Consider the following 21,041-nt stretch of genomic DNA (forward strand, 5'->3'; position numbering starts at 1 on the left):
GGCCGTCATTCCTGCGGGAATCATTATCTGATCTATTTTTCTTTCGTGAAGAAATGTCTTCATATCTTTAGCGCAGTGAGTGCTGGCTGCATCCCAGACTAGCAGACCTCTTTGGCTCCCTCGCATAACAAGTGGCAGCATTAAATCGACCTACTCCCTTATAGCTGCTTGTATGGCCAGGCTTTTTCAGTTTCAAGAATGAAAACACCCAAAACATGTTCAATCTTTTCCTTCTTGCCCTTAGAAATGATTAAAGGTGGGATTTTAGTGCCAGCCAGACGAATTGCCAAAATGCAGGAAACACATGCACTTTCATAAGCAGTGGAGGGAATGTACACTAAGGAGGCACCCCATTGTTTAATTGTTGTTTGAGATGATTGGCCCATAAACACTGCAGTTTCATCCATAGCAATCATGTTGGAAAGATTGTATTTAGAGAAGTCAGCATCATCAATAAAGGACTTGAATGCAAGTGCTCGCTTAATAACTTGAGTATCTTCCAACCTAAACAATGTTATAGATCTTCTTACAGACAATTCACTTTGCTGAAGGAAATTATCCAGCCAGTGTGTGATGCTTTGAAGTCTTTGGGGGCTATGTCAAACTGTGGTGCCATTGCAAGGGCAAATTCTTGAATCTGAGCCCTATTCACAACCAAAGCCTTTGCTCTCCTGTCAACAACCCATTCACAGATCAGGTCTTCTAGCTCGGAAAATAATGGTTGCTGACCTGATCCACACTTGCGCTTTTTAGCATTTCCCTTGTCCTCTTGTTCAATGTGGTTACCATACTCTGCTCGCCATTTTCGAACCAATCGGATACTCAACATCTTCTCTTTGCAGACAGCAGTAAGATTTTGGCCCCAAGAGTCTTCCACGATTCCTTTCTTGTACTCCAGGGAGTAGCTTTTTCTTTTTGTGCTCATTTCTAGGGGTAAAAAAAAGGAATTGGGGTATCAAGGTGGGGGGAGGGGGATCACTTAAAATGACACAGGGGGATCAGAGGGGGGAATCAAAATGGCACAGGAGAATCAGAGGGGGGATTACCATTTTGACCCTCCTGTGTCATTTTGATTGCCCCCTCTGATCCTCCTAGGTCATTTTAAGTGATCCCCCTCCCCCCACCCCTGTGCCGCTGAGCACCTTCACCAGACATCTCCCCTACCCCTTTATCAGACATTTACCCCCTGGGGCCTGCCTGGGGACTGTCACTGGGCTTGCTGGGGCCTGGATCTGGGCTGAAGCAGGGTCTGCCACTGACTGAGAACCTTCATTCATCATGAGGGCAGTCACGAGCATCAGGTAGTGTCACCAGAGACAGACCAGCACTCAGCACCTTCGCCGCGTCCCGTCTGCTCTAATCTCCTGTTCTTCTACATGCTCTGCGAAAGTCTCCTCCTCTCTCCCGCCCCACGCTCACCGCTCATTCCGACCTCTGCTCTGCCTCCACACAGCAGTGAGTTACGGTAAATTAATTTTCATGATGAAAATTTCATCCCCCGAGACAGAGCCTAGGGGGAGCCTTATTTTTGGAGGGATGCCTTATATTTCACTCAGAAGGAAACCTGTAAGTAGGTCTTATTTTCAGAGGATGCTTTATTTTCGGGGAAATATGGTACTTTGGATGTTTCTGTGAGAGTGTTTTTGGTAAGATTTATGTTTAAATTGATAGACTTTGAGTAAAACAGATTACTCTCCATATTGTGAGAGGGCTTCATCTAATCACTCGAAGGCCTGACTTCTCCTGAGCAAGAGGGAGTTCTGCCAGCAGATGGTCTTCGGACCTGAATTGCAACATTGGTTCTTCATTGGGTCTCCAACCTGCCAGCCTACCAGCCTACCCTATAGATTTTGGACTTGCCAGAATGCTTAATCAAGTGAGCCAATTCTTTCAAATAAATTATCTATCTATCTATCTATCTATCTATCTATCTATCTATCTATCTATCTATCTACACACACACACACACACACACACACACACACACACACACATACTTGGCTCTGTTTCTCTGGAGAAACCTGACTATACAGGCATGAATAATCCAGAATAATCTTCCCATTTCAAATTCAGATGATTAGCAATTTTAATTCCATCTGCAACATTAGTTACCCTGTGCCATATATCTCAAAATATTCATAGGTTCTTAGGATTATAGACCTAAGGACATGGACATTTTTGAGGTATCATTTTTCTGCAGATAACAATGCCCTTTGTCCATTTTCCAATTAGATATTTTTTTACTGTTGCATTTTGAGAGTTCTTTATATATTCTAAGTATAAATACTTTGTTAGATATGTGACTTGTAAAAAATTTATTCCATCTTGTAGCTTGTCTTTTCATCCTCTTTACAAGGTCTTTGGTAGAAAAACAATTGTTTTTATTTTTTATAATGTCCAATATATTGATTTTTCTAATGGATTATATTTTTGAAGTCATGTTTAACTCTGCTCCAGTGCTTAGGTCTTAAAGATTTTTTCCTCTAAACTAAAAATTTATAATCTTACAGTTAAATCTATGATTGATTTTGATAAAGTGTGGGGTTTCATTCAGAGTTTATTTATTTATTTATTTTTGCTTTTATATTTACAATTGCTTTCACACTGTTTTCTGAAATGTTTATTTTTCTTTCATTGAATTGCTTTTGCCTTTTTGTCAAAAATCAGTTGGCTGTAATTGTGTGGAGATATTTCTGGGTTCTCTATTCTTTTTCTTCTGTTTCATTGATCTATGTGTTATACCTTCACCAATGTTAAGGTGGCTTGTTTATTAGCGCAGTGAGTGCTGGCTGCATCCCAGACTAATTGTTTTGAAACAATTGATTATATGTATATTGCCAAATTATGGGTCCCCAGGGTATTGTCCCCTTTTCTTATTGTCCTGATTATTAGAGCTATATAAAAAAATTGCTAGTACTTCGATGGGAATTGTGTCAAACCTGTATATCAATTTGGGGAGAATTGTTATATTATGTGTGCATGCACACGCGTGTGTATTGATCACGTGATACTTGCTTCATTAGCACACTAATGTTGTCAATTACATTTGTGTGCATTTCTATTGTTTTACTCTTTTTTCACTGATTCTTTTCTGTATTTATTCTGCCATTGAGTCCATTTTGTGAGTTTTAAAAAATATTTCAGATACAGAATATTTTAGTTCTAAAATATCCATTTGCTTCGTCTTTACATTTTCTATTTATTTGCTGAAACTTTCTGTGTCTCTGTTGAGGCTTTATTTTTTTTTTCTCATTTGTTTCAAGCATGTTTGTTAATGCTTGTTGAAACATTTTTATGATTACTGCTTAAAAATCCTTATCAGATAATTCTAACATCTGTGTTATTTTAATGTTGGCATCTGCTGATTGTCTTTTCTTGTTCCATTTGCTATTTTCCTTGTTCTTGGTGTGATGGATGGTTTTCAATGGAAACCTGGGCACTGTATGTAATGAGATTCTGGATCTCTTTAGAACTGCCCTTCAGCAGGCTCCGATGTCACTCTGGTGCCATCAGATTCCTGTCTAGGCTCCCCTGCTTATACTCTACCACTTCCAAAAAGGGTGGGTTGGAGGGAGTTGTTATAGTCCAGGGATGATACAACACAAGTCTAGGCTCCTCACTCAACTTCTGTTGGTAGGCTGGGACAGGACTTTATTGTTTCCTGTGGTGTTTGGCTGGAGAAGAGCTGTTACTGTGTACACATTGTCTGTTGGTCTCTGGCTCTTTGGCTGGTGAAAGCAGCCTTTTCTTATCTGGGTGTATGGGTATTTCCAGGTTGCTAGCTTCTCCAGCACCCTGTTCAAATTCATGAGGCAAACCAAGAACCCAGGGACTCCCTGCCATGCTATTCCTTGGGTCCTGGGGTCCTTTCTCCATTTGCCTTCTCTATACCTTCTGGAGACTTCTCACATGTGTTTTGTATGTTATGGAGACTTCTGGAGACTTCTCACATGTGTTTTGTATGTTATGCCTAGGGCTTTTTGTTGTGCTTACCCAAAGGGATAGGGAAAAACACACCTGCTTCAATTTTGCCAAAGTAGAAGTTCATGTATGGTCTCTTAGAAAACATTTGGAGGCACGTGTCTCGCTTGGGTAAGCTTTTGTAGAGCAATGCACGCTGTGGTGAAGAGGTCAGCTGGAGTCACATACCAGCAGGCTGACTTCCTAGCTTAGCCACTTACCAGCTGTGGATTTACTCTCTGAGTGTTAGCTTCCGCATAATCCCACGAGAATAGCCAGCCTCAGGTGTCAGTTTGCTGGGCTGTGTCGAGACCCCTGGGGTCATTTTTATCTCCAAAGGCTGTGCCCTTGCCTGTCCCCGGAGGTCCTCAGAGGTGTTTTGTCTTTGGGCCTCTGCTCTTTGCTGCTATGTCTTGGTTTCTGAAATGTTTAAGTCCAACAGAAGATTCTGTGCTGGCCGGATGCTGAGCAGGTGCAGTTGGCAGGATTTGGGGTTCTGGTATGCAAGATTCTGAGGCACTTTTGGCCACAGAAGAAACTCGTGGGGTCACCAGCTCATGGTCCTTCAGTGAGCTCTGATAGCCTGGAAAGGCTGGGGTCTGGGGAAGAGATCCCAGAGGCCAGGGAGGGAGCTGCAGCAGATGCACATTTTTCAGGTTTCTGAGTCTATAAAGCAAATCTGCTTTGAGAAAACTTGAGAGATAAAGATGGAATGCTTTGACCCACTGGGAGGCCTTGGAATAGTAGGATGAGGTGACCAGATGCCCCAATTAAAGATTGTTTTTCAAAGCACGTTTGTAGTTGTATTTGCTTATGAAAATACCCTGGGGACCCATAATTTGGCAATATACATATAATCAATTGTTTCAAAAACAGAAGTGATGCTGGCTATTATAATGTAAACTGTTTTCTAAATGAAAGAATTAAAGGAACGTAATTGGAGAAGTATACAAACAGTGGTTAATATGCTGCTTCTTGCAAAGACATATTACAACTTATAATCTTCCTTTATGGTGTATGTTGTCAGTGTTTAATCAGGCGTGTGAATGTATTCAGGTGTTAAACCCGTTCTGTTAGCTGGGACGCTGCACTATTATCTACTGAGCTGTTTACGTTATATTGTTGTTGGCTCTCTGAGCTTCTCTTTCTCTTGCTCCTCTTTCTCTGGTCTCTGCAATCTGTATAATTGTCTTCTTACTTTTGTCTTCAGAAAGCTTTAAATAGAGGAACTGGGAACGATTAACTGTGGCAGATCACAAAGTTCTGGTGCTTTACAGATTAATTACAGAGACTTGCTATGCTGATGCTTTAAAAAGCGGAATGGGACCTGGGTCTAGCATGGAGGCCACTATGGGGCAGCTGCTAGTGGCCCTTTCTACTTATGCTTGGAAACACCACCCTTGACCTCAATGGGCTGTAATAACTCCACATTCCTGAGATCCCTCTACTGGGAATTCCAGGGTCAGAAACAAAAGTGAAATGCTAAAGGGAAGTGCTGCCTCTTCTGAGAAAGCAACAGGAAAAGGTTTGCCTGAGTAAGGAAATCCCTCAAAACATTCATTCATTCATTCATTCATTCATTCATTCATTCATCTTCTTTGTCCTCTTATGGAGTGTGTTTTCTGGGAGGATACTGCGTCAGTATTTCTCATTTACAGGAAATGAGAATGGTTGTACATTTCTACGTGCAATAAAACCCAATCTCTCTGCTATGGCTGGTCAATTTAGATGCCCAACTGTGAGCTCTTCAAGCTGTTCACTGGGACCAATTTCATATTTTTGGGCACTATTTTATATCAGTCTCTCGAATTCAAATTAGGATTCCAATATTGCTTTAAGAAATAATTTTGGCAGAATGGAATATAAGAAACAAATGCATTGCTGTGTTTTTGATGTAAGATGGAACCACCTTAAAATTCAAAGGAAAAAGTTGCCTGCATAGGATTAACTGGAAAATTAGGAGAAAAATTGACCAGGGGTTAATATAAAATCATGCTAGAAACATTTATCTATACCTAATCCTTGCAAAACATAATGTTATGGAGTAGGAACTCTGTTAGCTGTATTTAAATGGAGGTTTTCTTTCTTTCTTCGTCCCTCCCTTCCTTCCTTTCCTTCTTCTTTTTTTTTTTTTTTTTTTTTGAGACCATCACAAATTGGAGGGAATAAATACAGAAACAGGGCAAAGATACCTTAAAGACGCTTAGCAGCAATCCCTGACTAAAACATGTGCTTACGCCTAAATGCTGTTTTGCCAGTCGCTGCTGAAAGCAGATGATGCTTAAATACCTTGGCATTCTTCATGGATTGAATTCATAAATTCACAGTTGTTAGTCCTATTGGGACTAAGGGTGTCTAAGAATTAAAACAGGGAATCCTAAATGTCTAGGACACATGACCATCTTTAAGATTCTAAAATTGTGGCACGAAATAGAACGAATCTGCTCACACCCTTGGCGCTAACAGCTGTGTATACTGAATGGTATGAAAAGATTTTTTCCCCCTGATACTTGACCATTTAAATTACTCGTTGCTGTTATCAATAGCTGAACTTGTAAAGTTGTGGCAATGGAAATAAAGCCCAGAGAACCCTAAACGAACAGAGCAGAATCATAGCATGCTATGGGTACCATTGCACCCAGAGTTCTGTTCCATAAAAAGGGGATAGTGTTGCCTCATGACAAAGAAGAGAAAATTGGTGCTACACCCCATAGTTAATGTGACAACATGCAGCTAATGAGCACTTAATGATCTCCAGTCTGCTCATTTTTGTCATCCATTTGAGAATGTCACTTGTTTTATACTTTAGCCCTATGGTGTAGGATTAGCTTCATGCTAAAGTGAATTAATCAAGGTTAAAAAAAATCTGAACAAAAGTGCTAGAAAATGTGTACAGTTATGAAGAGACTGAACGTATATACACCTGTTCGGATAATGTGTAACTAGATTAATAGAATTTTTGGTTGAATGTGTGAACTGGCAGTAGACCTTTACCTTAACATGGAATATATTTTTTAACCTGAAGTCATTCTTGGAGAATTATTAAAATTCCTGGGAAATAAGTTGCTACCCTTTGGGCACAAAATAAACATAACTTTGATATGGAATTAAATAGTTCTATTTCAAAACCTGCTGATCCAATCATGTATGTATTTATTATATAAAAATATGTGTATATACACATATATGCACATACACACATACATATGCACACATGGACACACACACACACACACACACACTTAAAAATTACCACTTTGTTTCCATTCTTTTGTGTTTTCCCAAAGAAGTTCTTCATTTAGGTAAGTGCCTTCTAGGACTCAGAGATTCCAAAAAAGAGGTAAAATTTGTCAGTTAAAATTTTTTTTTCAAAGATCTTTCTGTCATTCTAATGCTCTACAGATAAGATCAACTTTGCAAAGAAGTTCGGTCTGATGGCTGTTATATTGCAATGAATGAGTGGAAAATATTTTTTCTCACTTGCTGATTTCCTGAAGAGGACACCCACAGCCTTGAAGGAATCCCTGAATCTACCGCTTCCTTTCACACTGAAATCACACATCCCCAGCACCCACTCACCAAAGTTTATGCTTCATTGCAAGTAAGAATTCATGCAATGTACAAAATAAATAAAAGCCTATATACTTTGGAACTACCAGAAAGGGTGGAAGTAAAATGGTTATCTTTTGACTTATAGAAGTTCAGAACAGAATAGTAGTTTTGCTATAGCCTTTACGGATTCCCAGTGACCACTACAGAAATTCAACAGGGAATTTGCAGTTCACAGAACCAACCATAGATGGCGACACAGTACGCAGCTCCTTAAACTCATAGAGGCACAACTAGTCTTACTGGCTCAGGTGCCTGAATTTTTACCATTAGAGAGTTCTTCCTTTATATAGCATTGAGGGTACCATTTCAAAATTAAATACTTTTGGAAGGGATGGAAATAATTTACCAGCCATTGATACCGAAGAGCAGCCTTAGAAAATGGCTTCCAGAATGCAGTAACGAGTTGGCAAGTCTGAAGGCATAGGATTAGGGTGGAAGAGTAAAGATGGGTGGAGGTTCTTACGTGGTGTGATCTGCTGGAGGACAATCCAGAGCTCTTGGAGAGGTTGTCTTGTAGGGAGGAAAGGCTGGCTCCCTGAAGACACCTTCTACTCAATTCTAAGAGTCTCATGCTCTACCGACTGAGCTAGCCGGGCGAGACAGCCCTTCTACTCAATTCTAAATGTGACTGTAGGGCTTTCTTATATCCTCCCCTGTTTAACTGAGAATGTGGTGCATTTAAAATTCATACGAACGTGAAATTCTATGGTAATCTGAGTCAGGAAGCACGGGAAGACTGCTGAGACTATTGCAAGTGCAGCCTCTCTTTCAATTTGAAAAGGAACACTTAGAATTTAGAATTTGCTAATTTTGTTATCCAGTAGCTCTTGGAGGTGGATGGGCAAGACTTATAATTCCATTTTAATAGATCTCGTCATTACTGTCTGCTCCTAAAAATTCCTTCAGTGCATTAGTGTACCTGAAGCTGGAATGCAGAGTTGCTCTGGGGTCTCCAGGTGGCCCAGAGGTTCAATGCAAAGTTGTTTTGCACAAAGAGATCTGCAAAAATAACCCTGCCTTTTAGTTTTGATTTCCTTTCTATTGATTTACACTAGGAACATTTAATTCCAAATCTTGGAGATGGCTGACATGGTCATTCAATTGAGGCTTTGTAGTGAAGAGACCATTAAGAAAGCGGAGAGGGAAGACCATACAATTTCCACTAGGATGGGGAATCAGGGTTAATTTTATTCTGAGATCAAATTCGTGCCAAAAGCTTAGCAGGTCACAGGCCAATGCCATCACTGGAGTATAAAGGACCCGATGTTTGGAGCATGAGTGGAAAGATGCACCCTCTGAGTCTTTATTCATGCAGCACATGCACAGCTTGGGAAATGAAATTCTGAAGACAACAGGAAATGGAATTGAGCGACTGCTGCCTGAAACGCTGTGCTTACCTATTGCAAGTTGAACAACAACCGACTGTGCTATTGGTGTGTTGCTTCAAGTTTTTATTTGAAATAATTGAGTGCAAATTTTAAACCTAATCTTAAAAAAATATAGACACAAATTTGATAGACACAGATCTGACAATCGCACGATAACTGCTCTGCCTTCTCGGAAGTCATGACCTTTATGTGGAGAAAGCACTTCGTCGAGATAGACCTGTTGCCCGGGCCATGCTTACAAGGGTCTTTCTTTGCCAACCACCAATGGAAGTACTCTGTGGATAGCTTGGCCCCAAAAGAGAGGTAATCTTGACTTAGCATAATGATGTGAATATTGACATTATGAAAAATCTAGATTATCTTACAGGATTTTTAAAAAATATATTTTATTGATTTTACACAGAGAGAAATTGAGAGAGATAGAGAGTTAGAAATGTCGATGAGAGAGAAACATCGACCAGCTGCCTCTTGCACCCCCCCACTGGGGATGTGCCCGCAACCAAGGTACGTGCCCTTGACCGGAATCAAACCGCAGGCCTACGCTCTATCCACTGAGACAAACTGGTTTTGGCTATCTTACAGGATTTTTTTTTTTGGGGGGGGGGGAGGGGGGGGATTTGAAAGTTTTCACTTTGGAGGGGGTGAAATCTCATGAAAGTTTGGTCTTTAATGTTTTCAAATGTATTTCTCTGCACTACAAATTTCACTGTCAAGGGTGAGGCTGGCTAAGGTGTGTGTGCTCCTGGAGGACCCACTGGGCCATGCATATCAAAGGCTTCTGACCCCACTGGCTTTGGAGAAGCTTCAAGTGGCTGTGCTTGTTTTGGGATGGGAGGGCAGCCTCAAGTTCACCTGGGACCTGAGGCCAGGTGATCCCATCCTCAGAGGGCCTGTCTTGCCTCCAGGCTAGTAAACACGTCTTGTTTTGGGAGTGGGCTCCCCTCTCAGACTGTATGTAGAAGAGATGGAGAAAGAGAGAGAAGGCAAAAAGCAGACCAGGACGCAAAGGAGCACTGTGTGGGCAGGAGACAGAGGAGGTAGTGACCAAGGTTCCTTAGCTCAGCGGGCACCATTGAACTGGGCTACCATAGGGGCAGAGTCCCAGTGGTGGTGGCAATGATATCTCCCCCATCACAACATTAACCTTGAATAATGCACCTGATCAGGTGCTTTGAAGTAAAAACACCTGCAGCTTCTTCGAAAGCCTACACATCAGGTCCCACAGCCCCAGATGTGGTCCAGTGGCACCACCCCGCCTTCCCTTTCCTGCAGTCCTGCCTCCTCCCACTCTGTACCCGCTCAGCTCCCTGACTCCCTTTTCAACCACTCACTGCATCTATGTGTATGAGGGAGGCAGGGGGTGTGATGTTTAGGAGCCAGACAGCCAGGTTCAAATCCTCTGCAACCTCAGGCAAGGACCGGGGCTCCTTCTGCCTCAGTTACCCCATCTGTACAATGAGGTCACTGGTATCTATACCCCTTGTAGGTGTGCAGATTAGAAGAATGATAGCTCAAGTATTGTCACCAGGTAGCCATGCGGTGGAGTCAGAGGTCAGGTCACTTTTCCAGACACCATTTTTGGCAGCTCAGTGAGCAAATGCTGATTGAGCAAGGCCCCTCTGATGCTTGGAATGGTACTCCTTATTGGGTACCTCTTGGGTCAGGGTCTGTCTTTTTGATACTTTCCTCATTTTCCCACACAATTCCCTGACCCTCACCTGACTCCAAGCTGGCTCTTTGACTAGGCTTCATTGAGCCACCCTGATGCTAGGCCGGGCGCCGTCAGGTCACCAGGTCAGGTGTTGGTGTCAAACCTTCTTCTGGCACAGCTCCCTGCTGCCTCTGAGGCAGGTCACTCCTTTAAAGGGTTTTAAGAAATGATTAGAGCTTTAGAAGAGCTGGATGCCACCTGCCCTCCAGGATCTAATCTGTCTCTGGAGAGATGATGTGCTCTACTTGTGTTGCAGAGAAATGGTCACCTCCAGAGAGTATGTCAAACGACTTTTTGATATTTGGTAATCTCTTCATTTTTAAAAAATTTAACTGAAAACATCTTTTCTCTCGTACCCAATCTTGTCACTCTTTTTTACCCCCTCATTTTTATTCTATCTGTTGCCCACAGATTTGACTTCTGAAAGTGTTTTAAGATTTTTTCTCTTCTGAAAACATGACCTGGATTCCACCTCATTGTACCATTAAGTTCTGATAGCGGAGCAAGATCCACCCAGCTCCTTGTGAGAGAGGGTGAGAGAGAGAAACGGGTAGTCTCCGAGGTGAAGTGTCCTCAAGAAGTGAGGCTACTTAGAATTTCCGAAATAATTTTTGCTATTGTTTGGCTGAAAACAAGGAGTGTGTGGGGGTTAAGCAACGAGATCGATGCCTTCTTTCAAAAAGCAAGCAGTCCGTACTGCACTGTCATCTCCAATGCCTGGCGGACGCCACAGTTCCAAGGACAAGAGCTACGAGGTTGGCTGCACTCTGAGGCCTCCAAGAGCTCCTTGCTCTGAGAATGCCGCAGCTTGTATTAAGCATCAACATTCTTGCTATTGACTGCCCTAGAGTGCTCAGGTCAGGACGCAGAAACTTTGATGGCTTCATTAAGCTAGCAGCTCTTCCGTGTAGGCGTTAGCTGACTGTAGATGGCCTTCTTGCTTTATCCAAAGGGTTATTTATTTTTCATGGAAAGCATGTGTGTTTTCTGCCGAGAGAATAGAGAGCTGCCTTATTGAACACACCTATTAGCTAGTAATTTGAATGCATTACAAAGAAAGACTATGCCAACCCCATCGAAAACCAATACCATCATTTTTTATAACAAGCATGTCAGAACTCCCTTTTGCCTGGAATGAAAGTCATTGCTAATATGACTAACCCACACACGTGAAACACAGTATTGCAGTTAATTTTAATAAAGGAAAATAATCCTATATAATAAAAGGGTTAAATGCAAATAGATGGAACGGCCGAACAACCAATCAACGCATAATATAGTAATGATATGCTAAGGTTCCTCAGTCACTTGCTATGACATGCACTGACCACCAGAGGGCAGATGCTCCGACTGGTAAGTTAGCCTGCTGCTGGGGTGCAGCCAACCAGGACCGAGCGAGATGGGCGGTACATACCCTAGAGCCCTACTGTGGCCCCTCCCCAGCCCTATCATGCACCAGTGGGGTCCCTCAGCCTGGCCTGCGCCCTCTTGCAATCCAGGACCCCTTGGGGGATGTCGGAGAGCTGGTTTCAGCCTGATCCTGTAGGCCACTTCCTTTGGGAGGGAACCAGACGCAGGACTCATGGCTGGCAAGCACTGCTGCCATAGCACAAGCCTCTCCCAATTGGGACTGATTGGGTGAGAGCCCTCGGCAGGCACAGTGGGGCCGGAATGAGTGGGAGCAGCAGGTAGGAGGTGAAGGTGGCATTGGACTGTGGGTTTGGCCCAATCCCTGCAGGCCACCCAGAGGGACCCCATCCACAAGCATGAATTTGTGTACCGGGCATCTAGTCTAAAAATAAAGTGTAATAAAAAGACATTAACTTATAATAGCATATATTTCAAAATGTAAATCCTTGGGCAAAAGGAAATGGACAAACCCTTGTATCTCCTTTAAATGAACCCATTTGAGTTTAAGAGAAATAGAGCAATACTAGTATTCAGCTGACAGTTGTTAACACTTTTGTTTGATATTTACATGGCTAACGAATACATTTGTAATCACATACACACTTACACACAGAGAAGGCCCCAGGAATGTACACGGTACACAGACGCAATCTGCTGGTGCGTCAAGTGCATCAGCAATGGTGAGATTTTCCATCCGTGGCATGATTGTCCACACTGGAGAACAACTCTTGATAAAGACCTGAAAGAAATAAAGTACCCCCTCCCCTTGATTTACAAAGTCATTGCATTGCTGGAAAATCCAGTTGATGCTAAAACTATGCAACAAATACTTTGTGTTTGTAGAAAGAACCAGAGTTGGGTTTGTTGGATAACATCCCAATTTTCACCCACCAACTGATCTAAATGAAAATGTGCAGTGGGGCACTCAGAGGCCACAGCCTTGCCCTGGGAGGGGCTCAGACCTAGGAGCATGAAGCCCAGAGCTATCGCCAGGCACTTCACATCCAAAATATTTCTCAAAGTTTGTGGACTTTTTTTGGAGCTCTAATAACCTCTCAAATGTTGCTCAAAGGCTTTGGAGAGACATTGAAGCAAAGTGGCCCTTGAGGAACTGAGCAGTAGACTTCCTTCCTCTGCTCCTTGGGGTCTCAGTGGTCAAGTCCAGTGTAGAATAAGCATCTTCATCAGGAGGCCATAGGCCCCATGGTTAAAACCCATCACTCTGAAGCCAGAGGCCCATCTTTTAAAGCCATGTTGGGCCTCTCTCAGTACAGCTTGTCCGTAGCATCTCAGAGCCTCAGAGCACCTACCTCCTAGGACTGTGGGGATGAAAGGAGAGAATCTGAATAAAGTGCTTAGTGTGGTCCCAGTCCCTGGTAAGTGCTCAATGCATGTTCGTTACAATCCTGTTTATTTCTCCTCAGTTGTTGGCAACATTATCCAATATAAAAACCATCTCTAGCAAGAGCCTTTTAGCAAAAGCTCCTATTTTATTCAAATTGAACAAGAGTGCACAACATCTCTGCCACCTGGCAGGCACAGACCCTCTGAGACGAAGCTTTTACTGAGTTACATACCAGGGTAGAAATGCTTTCTGTCTTCTGTTGAAATGGAACTCCTCAAAACAGAGAGAAATATAGACATTGTTTCGTGAACCCCAAACTTCCATTCCAGACTCGGTTAAAGTTTTTATTTTTCTGTAGACATGAATGAGGAAAAGTAACCCATGTTGTTTCCTCAAATCTGATTGTGGATGCATCTCAAAGGTGCTAGCATCTACTATTATCTTCCCCTCCCTCTGTTCAAGGAGGGAAAGATACGGTACTAGTGGAGTCTATTCCTCCACCTCCACGAAGCTGGGCTGGCCTATAACTTTTTTCAACAATAGAATAAGGTCTTGAGAAATATCCTACTCTCACCTGGCCTCTTGGAAATGCTTGTACAGAGACTGCCTTCTGGTAAGGAAGCCCAAGCCAGCTACGTAGAGATGGAGGGAGGGTAAGTGGAGAGAGAGAGAGAGAGAGAGACAGCCCAGCCCTTACATACATTCCAGCCTGTAGACACCTCCAGTGTCAGCCACCATCTGATTAAACAATGAGAGGGATCCCCAGTCAAAACCCTCCAACTGAGCCCTTCAGTCCCAGTACCTTGAAAGTAACAGTGTGCTGTTATTTTAAGCCATGACCTTTGAATGGTTGGTCATGTAGCACTAGATAGCTGAGTGTAAGGTTTGTGATGAAGGCTTGGCATAAACATGATGACCAATGTCAGGAAATGCAGTGTTTGTGGAGGCTCATTTTTCTGAAGTGTGGAAGATGAACCCTGCTCACACCAGAAGAACTGTTAAAATCATTCACAACCACGCACAATGACTGCAACCATAGTCAACCATCAACACCTACTACAACCATTTACAATCACCCACAACCATTCACAACCATGTACAAGCACCTACAAGCAAACAAAACAAGCCAATGCCCCTCCCGGGTCTTGCGGCCACACTGGTGGGCTGAGAGGGTTCATGAAGTCTGGGCATCAGTGGTTTTGTTTGTCTCTGTCATCAGAACCACCGAACATCTACCCCTGTGTTCCTACAGGCACATCTGGCTGCGAAGAGCAGCAGAGTAGGCAGGAGCATGTACCATGAGGGTTCCAGAAGCAGAGTCCACTTTTCCCCATCTCTCAGTTCTGTCTCTCTCATTCACAAAGAGCCAGCAGATGGGCAGAGCTGAATTTTTCTGCATGTTACCAGTAATATGCCACGTGGCTACCTGCCCCTGAAAAGGCCAGGCACTATTTTTGTCAGGTTGAAATAAAGTATATTTACATTGCTTATAAATTTAGGGTCCCTGTTAACAAGAGAATGGACATTTTGTAGTTCAGACTTTATTCCTTGTTTCTGCCTGAATGGCAGATAATAGGTACATAGATTGTATGCCCTGAATTACACTTTTTTGGGGGGTAAATAATTCAGACTCTTTAATGATTATAGTTCATACATTACTGAATGATAATATTATGACATTTTTCTCAAGGTCCTTGAAGATCACCAGAGTAAAGGTGCAACTGAAATATGTAAAATACGATTATAATTGTTATTCATTTTTCCTTATCAAAGTAAATGATATGGTTCCATTCAATAGAAATGTTCTACGAACACCTTCTACTAGAGCCAGAGGGAATAATATTGCAGGTCTGCTATGTAAAATCTGGAGGTATTGAATGTCTGGTTGGAATCTTGTGCCATTAGGTCTATGCAGAAAGGTATGGCTGCAAAAATGTTAACTCCACAATAAAAGAAAAATGAAATAAGTTTCCCTTTAACATCTATACTAAGAGATATCCGTGTTCTGTAAGACAAAATACACCTATATAGGAGTAATTTATTTAAAAAATTCTTAGTTTTGTAACATTAGGAAGCAGAGTGGTAGCTGTTATACAATAATTATATCCACTGTGCTGTTTTGCATTACTCCATTTGAATAAGAACTAAAGAATGCTTTTTACTGTGTCAACACATTTTAAATAATGGCATATTACCTTTAATTTTCCCATTTGAATGTAAAGTTTTCCTTTGCTCAACACTGATTTGTCAGTTATTTCTCCATGCAACTTTTACTAAAATATACAGCAAATTCTGAAATAGCTTCAGAATCCCAGTTTAGCTGTCACTGATGTCATACCCCTGTCAGTAATGGCTGGGGAAATGCATAGGGGATTTCTTGGCACCTTATTTTTATTTATAAATTCCACTTCATTATTGCAATAAGACACCACAGGTAGTGCATTTGTATGGAATTACTGCCTCCGTTTCTGGTTAAAGTCTCTGAGCCTTTAGCCACAGAGTGCAGAATACCCCCCAATGTGTTCAATAATCACCCAGAAATGCACTGCACGCTGGGGCTTATGGCTTCCATAGATTTAGTGTGATCATTTTAGAGGGGAAAGGGGGCTATAACGATTATGTGTGTGAGGAAGAAACTCAGGAGAGAATTAACTGTGAAATAATGTAATTGCCTATAGGTCTTGAACTTTTGTTTTTAGCATGCAGAAACTTTTAAGGAGGTATTATTACATCTTGCTGCATACACTCTCTCAGGAGATACTAAACATCAACTTGGAAAATGCATTTTGGCGTGTTGCATTGGAGAGACCTCGGGCTAATTTCTTAAAAGGGTTAAGCTGGCATGTTCCATATTAAATTACCAATGTCATTCAATTCATTAGAAGAGTTTATGGAGTTACAATATGTCTGTAATTTATAGCCTGCTTACTGACAAAGCTTAATGCTAACATATGCCTAATTTGCCAAGGTTATCTCAAGTTCCATTCATCTCCCCCACTAACAATACGCCTCTGATTCCATGCTTCATGGATGAGGTACATGCGGTTTCATATTTAGCGCTATCAATCACAGGGAATTGCCTCCAGCTCCTCGCCTTAGTGTTCAAAGTGATTTCTCCGAAGCCCCTGATGAGTGATGAGAGGATGGCTCAGCCAGTGGAGGGCGTCCTGACCTAGCGTCCCCGGCAGGAACCGGCCAGCTCAGAGTCCTGGTCTGCTCCGGCCCAGTGCTGCTGGCCTCCTCGGAGCCACCAAAGGTGATTGGGAAGGGCAAGTGCCATTCAGGTGGCACACGTGTGGCATAGCCTGGGTGTCCTGGCATCACCAAGCTGTTTCTCTCTGGTGGGGGATTGCACCCTGTCACAGGGTGTCTGCACACATTTCACAATTTAGATGAGAGAGGGGCTGGGGTAAATTCTCTTTCTGCAATAAGATTTCCAAATTTCCTTCTTTAGTCACATGCAACAGTCTCTGCTGGGGACACTAAGGCCCGAGTTCATTGCTGGGGCCTCCACCTAAAAGGCCCTGCTTCTCGATGCCGTGTTCTCCGTGGAGGAGCGATTTTGCCAAAATGTTTGCTAACCTTGTGGATTTCTTGGTGAGAAGTATCTATTCTTCAATATAAGAACCGCATCATGAATATGGTTGTTTAGTTCTTGCTGTGGGGAAAGGATGCCTTCAAAGTCAATACCCCAGATAGAAACGAGTCTGTGATGGAAGTTCGAGCCTGAGACGGGACCTTCAGCTCCTTCTGCGCCTGCACCTCGAACTCAGCAACAGGATCCCAGGCCAAGGGATGGTGACCCTGTGTTATCCAAATTCCGAATGTTTATCGTATCAACTCAGGTCTGTGAGTGATGTGGGAGCAACCCAACAAATAAGAAGAAATTTGTTCTAGAACGTCCCAGGATTACTGGGAAGACACTGACTTAATTTAATGGAAAATGTGACTTGACAAGTATTTGTCACCTCTTGTGCAGGAGGCCAGCAATGGCATTCATGAAAGATGAGCTTACAGGGTGCCCAAGCTCTCAAGTCCAAGGTCACGGCACACAGTAGCCTGGGCTTGCGGCACAGATCCCAGACTTTCAGAACCTTCCCTCCCAGGGAGCTCCCTTCCTTGTTCTTTTCCACAGCCCAATGCCTTTGGTCAGACTTTTATTTCTGTATATATTTTTTCATTCGACACTTACTGTTGATAGTTTAAAAGACTGATGCCTGATGTGGTTGCCAGGGGCTGGGGAGGGGATGGGAGATGTGCAAGGAGTGCAGAGTTTTGGGTTTGCAGGATGAAAACGTTCTAGAAATCTGATACCCAATGGTATGTGTAGTGGAGCTATACATGTCAAGACCATGAAGAGGGTACATTTTGTGGTGTGTGTGTGTGTGTGTACCACAATTAAAAAGCTTGGATTACCAACTCACAGGATTGTGATTGTGTTGCCATTACAGTGACTCTCCAGAAAACACGCAGGCCTGCGGATCCAGTGGGCTGATGGGTAGGATGATTTGACGTTAAATCCATGGTCCAGTGTGTCCCTGAAGAACTAGTGTCAAATCTCCCCCCAGAAAGGAAAAGCACACTTTTTGATGGCCTGGTAGAAAATTCTAAGTCAGGATGTGAGAGACGCACATCGGGGACAGCTGGGAAAGACTTTCACATGTCTTCTTAATCAGAAGTTGGAGGCATTTTATTTGCTCAAGGGCCAGAGGCATTTGATTTCTTCCCAGCATCTCTGACACGGGCAGGGGAAGAGAACGGTGCTGAGATCCAATTCATGGGAAGAAGCTATTTTAGTTCTGGGTTATTACATGGCTAATTAGACAAGGTCACAAAGCTCCTTTTAGAGCCTGTCAAGAGAGGCATCAGTGGTCCTTTAACATCGGTTTATTATCTTTCAGGATCCGTAATGTGCGGCTGACCCACTGCGGCAGCTCGCGCACATGGGGCACCCCTGAGCTTCTTTTCTGTACACGGTGGGTCTGAGCCCAGTCCGGCCCTTCTTCTGCGGAAGCCAGTGGTTTGGCTCCAGTTCAAACCTGGAGGCCTGAGAACCAGGGGCCAATGAGTTAAGTCCCAGTCTGAGTCAAAATGTCCAAGAACCAGGAGCACTGATGTCAGAGGACAGGAGAGCCCAAACCAGTTTGGCTCAGTGGATAGAGCGTCAGTCTGTGGACTGAAAGGTCCCAGGTTTGATTCCGGTCAAGGGCATGTACATTGGTTGCAGGCACATCCCCAGTAGGGGTTTGCAAGAGGCAGCTGATCGATGATTCTCTCTCATGGATGTTTCTAGCTCTCTATCCATCTCCCTTTCTCTCTGTGGAAAATCAATAAAATATATTTAAAAACAAACAAACACCCCCCCACACAAAACAAAAACAAAAACACAAAAACAAACAAACAAACAAAGGGCAGGAGAAGATGGATGTCCCAGCTCAAGCAGGGAGCATATTTTCCTCCCCCCGCCTTTGTGTTCTATTTGAGCCTCAGCAGACTGGATGATGCCCACTGCGTTGGTGAGGGCGATCTTCTTCGCTCAGTCTACAGATCCAAAGGCCAACTTCTTCCAGAGACACCCTCAACGAAATAATGTTTAACACCAGCTCTGGCATCCCTTAACCCAGTCAAGTTGACACATAAAATGAACCACCTCAGGTGCAGATGTAGTTATTTATATGTATTCACCCCCTCCCCCCAGACATACTCACAGGGATTGGTAACAGCAGAGGACGCACTGGGCTGGGAGCTATTTGGCCAGCCAACAGAACGCCCACAACCGCAATTTACTGAACACATTTGAAGAGCAAGGCACTGTGTTGTGTTCTTTGCATGTATTATTTCTAATTTCCACAATCATCCTGCAAAAAGATTTTATAAGTGAGGATGACACCACGCTTCAGGGAGGTGAAGCAACTTGCCAGAGGTTCGTAGAGAAAGCCGGCTAGGAGACCAGGCGTTCCGGGCAGCTGTGCCGCGCGCCTCCAGGAGTTCCTCGACAGCTGTTCCCTGTGCGCAGCCGGCGCTGCTGGTGCTGCCTGACCACCGATGTGGCTGTTTCTCCATCCGGCTTGTCCTCCCTGTGAAGTGCAGGTGGGCAGCTAAGGGCGAGGTCCTCTCTGAGGCAAGCAGGTCTGAGGGGTTGGGTCCTTGAGTTTTGAGCATCTTAGAATACACAGCTGAGAACCTGGGGTCCTGGCCTCACCGGCTTTTTTTTTTTTTTTTAATAATATATTTTTATTAATTTCAGAGAGGAAGGAAGATGAGAGAGAGAGAGAGAGAGAGAGAGAGAGAGAGAGACATACATAATGAGCGAGAACCATGTATCGGCTGCCTCCTGCACACCCCTTACTGGGGATTGAGCCTGCAACCCAGGCATGTGCCCTTGACCAGGAATCGAACCTGGGACCCTTTAGTCCGTAGGCCAACGCTCTATCCACTGAGGCACACTGGCCAGGGCTCATTGGCTTCTTACAGTGACCAGCAATTGGGGTAGAGAAAGGACTTGTGAGTTTAATGGTCCCAGACACTAAGGAGTTTAGAATTTAGCCTCTTGGCAAGGGTGTGTTCAATCGGGGAGACCCCATCAACCCCCCAGGTCAGTTGGGAGGGACCACCATAAAACCTGGGAGAGATCGGGCCTAGCCAGGGAGGAAGCCGTAGGATTAGAGAGAAATGGTTTAACAGATGGAAGGTAACATGGAAACCTAGTCTGCACAACGTAAAAAGAAACCTTTGTAGGTAAGGGGATAAAGGAGGATAGAGGGGTAGATGGGGTCCTAAGGTGCCCATGCTACGTAACTGGAAGGATAGTGGTGCTATTTAGAAATAAGAAGGCCAGAGGACATGTGGTCTGGGATACACTGGCTAAGCTGTCCATTGAAAGGGCAATATCTCGGAGAGGGCGGCTAGAGGCTTTGGGATGAAGGTTTCGGCACCTAGCAGCCACTATTTCTTTTTCTAGACACCCCTAATGGTTTGCATATGAGCGGTGTGGGAAGGAGGACGGGGTGTGGGAGATGACCTCTTCGGGTGGGAGCCTTTCTGACAGCTGACTTTAAAAAAAAATATATGTTATTGTTTTTTTTACAGAGAGGAAAGGAGATGGAGAGAGAATTAGAAACATCGATGAGAGAGAAACATCAGCTGCCTCCTGTACACCCCCTACTGGGAATGTGCCCGCAACCAAGGTACACGCCCTTGACCGGAATCGAACTTTGGACCTTTGAGTCTACAGGCTGATGGCTCTATCCACTGAGCCAAACCAGCTAGGGCAGACAGCTGACTCTTTTTTTTTTTTTTTTTTTTTTAATATATTTTATGGATTTTGTACAAAGAGGAAGGGAAATAGATAGAGAGTTAGAAACATGGATGAGAGAGAGTCATAGATCAGCTGCCTCTTGCACCCGCCCCCCCCCTCCCCCCCACTGGGGATATGCCCACAACCAAGGTACATGCCCCCGACCTGAATCGAACCGGGGACCTTTCAGTCCCCAAGCCGATGCTCTATCCACTGAGCCAAACCGGTTTCGGCGACAGCTGACTCTTAAGCCCTGACTTCAGGCCACATGTGATGCTCCTTTTCATGGCATTGAGACCAAGCAAAAGGGAAATGCTT

The sequence above is a fragment of the Pipistrellus hanaki genome, assembly GCF_964339955.1.
Source record: "Pipistrellus hanaki genome assembly, chromosome: 3".
Lineage (NCBI taxonomy): Eukaryota > Metazoa > Chordata > Mammalia > Chiroptera > Vespertilionidae > Pipistrellus > Pipistrellus hanaki.